At 43.7% G+C, this 5,083-nt stretch overlaps 1 protein-coding gene across 4 annotated transcripts in view; it reads right to left on the bottom strand.

Moving 5' to 3' along the window:
- Positions 1-3,700: 3,700 nt before the first annotated feature.
- limk1a (LIM domain kinase 1a) overlaps positions 3,701-5,083 on the bottom strand; it is a 32,746-nt gene continuing 31,363 nt past the window's right edge. For all 4 annotated transcript variants that reach the window (XM_056473629.1, XM_056473631.1, XM_056473630.1 and 1 more), the window contains one exon: positions 3,701-5,083. This exon is cut by the window's right edge and continues 918 nt beyond it. The gene's annotated coding sequence lies outside the window, so the exon portion shown is untranslated.

Raw genomic sequence — 5,083 nt, 5'->3', positions numbered from 1 at the left:
GCATACAAGAGAGAGAGAGAGAGAGAGAGAGAGAGAGAGAGAGAGAGAGAGAGAGAGAGAGAGAGAGAGAGAGAGAGAGAGAGAGAGAGAGAGAGAGAGATTGACTGAGAGAGTCATTCACCAGTTTAATAATGATTTGATCAGCTGTAGTTTGAAGTTACACTGGTTTTCTCTAAGGGCTTATTATGTGGTCTCTGTCGCCATCTTGTGGATGAACATCATCAACCATCTTTGCTCAATGACAGGCTAACAGCCGCCGACGTGCCGTCTCTCAGAAATGATAAATATTTAAAACAGGCACTATCCTTATAAATAAACTGCATAGCTGCAATCTAAACAGTACATTATGTTGTCCAACAGCTGCAATATTTGTCAAACTAGAGTAAATAAAAGAAACAGAAATAAAGGACGATATGCTTGCAGTGAACAGGAATAAGCCCACAGTCAGATATCCTGAACATAAAGTAGATTAATACAGTAAATCCAGCAAATAGTGTAGTGTTAGTGTTGACCCAGCCGTGTGTTACTCTCACCCTGCTGACGGGGTCAAACCCAATGATGAGCAGCTTCTGATGAAAGTTATACTGGAGACGCTCTGATGCACAACACCAGCTGATAGTGACAGACCGCTCTCATGAGGGAGTATCCACCGCTAACTTATATTTCTGCTAAACACACGAGCATTTAACGTCAGGGTTTCATCACAGATGGAGCTGTCGTCTGCCCTACTGCAGCTCACTGTTTACTGAATAAAGAGGAGGAGCTGGAGCTGTACAGACTGACATAAGAGTGTGTGTGAGTGTGTGTGTGTGCAGTCTGTCGTCACTGCATCAGCTGTGTATCAGTCTCAGGTTATTGACTGAACACACTGATGACAGAAGCATGCACACAGATATTGGTGTGAAGCTGGTCCTATAGTCACACATGTACACTCTCTCCTGATGATATGAGTTCAGGAGTGTGTTCTCTGCTCCTTCTACAGCAGTGAAATCATTATATCAGCTGATGATATCCAACACAGACAGATAAAGAGTGCGGATGTTGTTTTCCAGTCATGCTGTTTCAGAGCCAATACTCAGAGTAGTGCAGTGAACAATACAGAGAGTGTGTGAGGAGATGTCACTGTCAGACATGAAGGAATGTGCGGATATAACGCGACTTCACCGCAGTCACACACACATCATCCTCCTCCTCCTCCTCCTCCATACCGCGGTGTGTGTGTGTGTGTGTGTGCTCAGTTCGGCTCAAGCACGGGCTGTGAGAGCTGAACAGTGTGTATGTGTGTGTGTAAGTCTGCTAAATGTGTGCGCAGGAATGTCAGACTCACCGCGTCTCTGCTCCTCACCGTGGCCGAAGAGCGCGCTCCTGAAGCGGCTGCTGTTCTCCATGGCCTGCCGGTGTGTTCTGGATCCTCCGCGGGGTTCTAGAGCTCCAGCAGCGGTGTGTCCTGGGTGATAATAAACTGATGATGATATATAATATATCCTGGTGCTCCAGCAACGCGCAGACTCTCTCAGACTGGCCGATACACTCTGGGTGCTCTGCGCTTTAAACGCGCCTCCACGCCGTGCTGACGTCACGCTCAGTCCCGCCTCTCTGACGTCACGCGCAGCATCAAAACAATCGCACATGGAGGAGCCAAAACATCCGGTGTGCTCCAAAGGGGATATATGTGGGTCATTATCACTATAAAGTGCATTAGATGTCCTACAAGATTGAATCAGTGGGATATAAACATAATGCTGATGTTTTCATATGATTGGTCAAACCTTTACACACATGCAGGCAGAATTATAAGTGTTCTGAAAGCTGCTTTTGTCCATTTTTGCCATATTCCTAATTAAATGGGTGTGATTTTGCCATGTCACACACACTGATCAGCCAACTTCAGTGAGTCTGAAAAGTCGGTCAATTAGATCAAATGAAAAAGATTTATAAATATTCTGACTGTCTTCAACAAGTTATTTAATAAAGTCATTTTAATAACTTTTCTTTTCATAATATTATTAATCTTTTGCTCGTGTCCTTGAGTTTGCTGTCCACCCTGTCATCATGTGGTAAATGCCCCTTTTAGACCCCCTCTGATGGGCATCCCTGTGCCCATTCTGCCTTTCTCCAGAGGAGGTTAAAGCATCTGTTGTGCACACAGGAGCTCTCTACATGCATGTTTCCTATTTTTCCTCATGCTGTGTTTGAAACTGAATGTTCTCAAGCTCAACATGTCCACCCTGTCAGAGTGAACTATTAATTAATAAAATAAAATAAAAAATCAGAAATTAAAAATAAAGCTTTTAAACTGTGTACAAAAGCTTGAATAGGGAAACGCTTCACCAGCTGCAGGTACAGTCTGTGTTGAATAAATGCCATCTTTAGCCAAACATGTCCTCCCTGTCACAAATCCTTCCTGGACAGGGTGGACATATGCATTGATATTGACTATTTATTAAATATTTGATTGTTTATTAGTTAATGTGTTTATGTTACAACACTTATACACACACACACACACACACACACACACACACACACACACACACACACACACGCACACACACACACACACACACACACACACTTCACCAGTAGATGCAATGCATGAGTGGAAAAAGCAAACCTTTCGGCAATATCTGTCTCAGTCTATGTGAAGGATATCCTTTAAAGTCCATATAATGGAGCTCATTGACTGTTTGAAATGAAAACACATGCCAATGTCCACCTTTCATCTTGTTATCCATCGTCATGTTCAACTTTTATGAAAATAAGCCAATTATTTATGACCCCAGCAAGACGTCTTGTGTGATTCCTTAATTAGCCAGTGAGGGCCAGGTAATATTGTGCAACAGTTTGACTGAATATTTCAGATCTTGTGTTTGATCTTGAACAGAATGTGCACCGATTGCATATTTTATTGGGAAATAAATGTTTTGTCCATTATTTCTTTAACATAAGAGACTTTTTCCCTAATCTATAGTTGTGTTGGTAAAGGGACACAACACCTATCTGAAAATAGACATTATATAATCACACTGCTGTGAACATATACTACTTTGAATTTGTCCATGACAGGGCTGACACAATCTGAGGATTGTTTACTGTTTTTCTGCTCGCAGATTATTTGTAAAAGTGCAGGAGCTTGACCAACATTCATTTCTTACAGCCTAATGTCTAAATAATACAAAAATCTCAACCTTCTTTTAATTCTGACATCTCAAAGGCACTTTATAGTGATAAACCCCCCATTTCACCCTACAAAGGGCACTTCAGAGAGAAGAATCAGGACCACCATACTAACGTGTCCTTCCAAGCCCAAGTGGTCAAAACTGGTGAAGATGAGTTTCTGATCGATTCCATTAAAAAGCACAGAGGAGCCAGAGCTTCAACTCACTTAATTAAAACATGTCCAATCTCCCAGAGACTCTGGCTGGATCAATCAAATACATCATCAATAATGAAACAAATGTTGATGTTAAAATGTATTATTTACTATTCTAACCCCAAATAAAAACAGACGAGTAGAAATATAAATAACAACAGTTTAAGCGTTCTCCACCAACAAAACATGTCTTCAATCTCTCATCTCATGTGTTCTCCCCTTATCTGACATGACTGTTTTCAGCTAACACACACACACACACGCACACACACACACACACACACACACACACACACACACACACACACACACACACACACACACAGGTCAGCAGATCAGCTTTATTCAGTGTCCTGCTTGAAGGATCCACGCTCTCGGCCAGTACCATTAAAGTGCAGAGTCATTTTCACAGCTTCAGTTCAAAACATTACAGCAGAGCACAGACCCAAAACAAAGAGCCAACATCTCCAACATCTCCAGCACAGAGATCTGGAGCGCGGCGGGGCAGGAGCGGCGAGCGGTGAGGAGCGCTGGTCCAGCGGTTAGCAAGGCTAGCGTAACACAAAGGCACAGCAGTAATGTAGAGGTAAAGCCATGGAGGATACGGAGACCCTGAGTTAAACACCACAGTGCTCACCGTACAGCACACTACCCTCAGCAGGCAGCACAGTGACCACGAGACACACCCCAGCAGCACAGCAGTCAGCAGTGGAGGAGCTACGGTCCAATCAGGAGCAGTGGGAGGAGCTATGGTCAAGTCATGAAGAATGGGAACATTGGGAGGAGCTATGGGGAAGTAAGTAGCAGTGGGAGGAGCTACGGTCAAATCATGAGCAGTGGGAAGAACTTTGGTCAAATAATGAGCAGTGGGCGGAGCTATGGTCAAATGATTGGGCTGTGGGAGGAGCCATCATTAAATCAGTGAAATCATCAAATCATGAGCAGTAAGAGGAACTCAGCTGAATGAGCAATGGGAGGAGCTATGGTTGAATTATGAGTAGTGGGAGGAGCTACGGTCAAATCATGAACATCGGGAGGAGCTATGGTGAAGTAATCAGCAGTGGGAGGAGCTACGGTCAAATGAGCAATGGGAAGAACTTTGGTCAAATACTGAGCAGTGGGAGGAGCTATGATCAAATGAAGGGTAGTGGGAGGAGCTATTATTAAATCTGTGAAATTATCAAATCATGAGCAGTGGGAGGAGCTATGGTTGAATTATGAGCAGTAAGAGGAACTAAGCTGAAATCATGAGCAGTGGGAGGAGCTGAGATTAAATCATGATAAGTGGGAGGGGCTAAAGTGACATTAGGATCAGTATAGGGTTAGAGTACCAGTGTTCCTGCAGGATGGCTCTAGTATCGCTGTTGTTTTGTTAATAAGCTCATATTGACCTGATTTCAGTGAAGGGAATCAATCCTCATCAGTGTTCAGGTGTTTAGTGCTGCACTGCTGCTCAGGACAGTGGCGTCTGGTGGACACACACCTCTCTCTCGTGTTCACAGCGTAAACACACTCCTCCATCTCTGAGCGAAACACAGGAGAACTGAAGGCTGGAGCAGCGGCTGCTTCCTCACATAGTGCAAAACAAATCATAGTGGCTCTGTTGAAGAGTGTGTGTGAGTGTGTGTGTGTGTGTCCATCTGTACACGTGAGATCCTGCTCTGTGTTTCAGAAAAGCATTAGTAGGAGAACTGCTAAATCAATAGCGGA

The sequence above is a fragment of the Danio aesculapii genome, chromosome 15 (genome assembly GCF_903798145.1).
Source record: "Danio aesculapii chromosome 15, fDanAes4.1, whole genome shotgun sequence".
NCBI lineage: Eukaryota > Metazoa > Chordata > Actinopteri > Cypriniformes > Danionidae > Danio > Danio aesculapii.
This window is presented reverse-complemented; position numbering and strand designations above follow the sequence as displayed.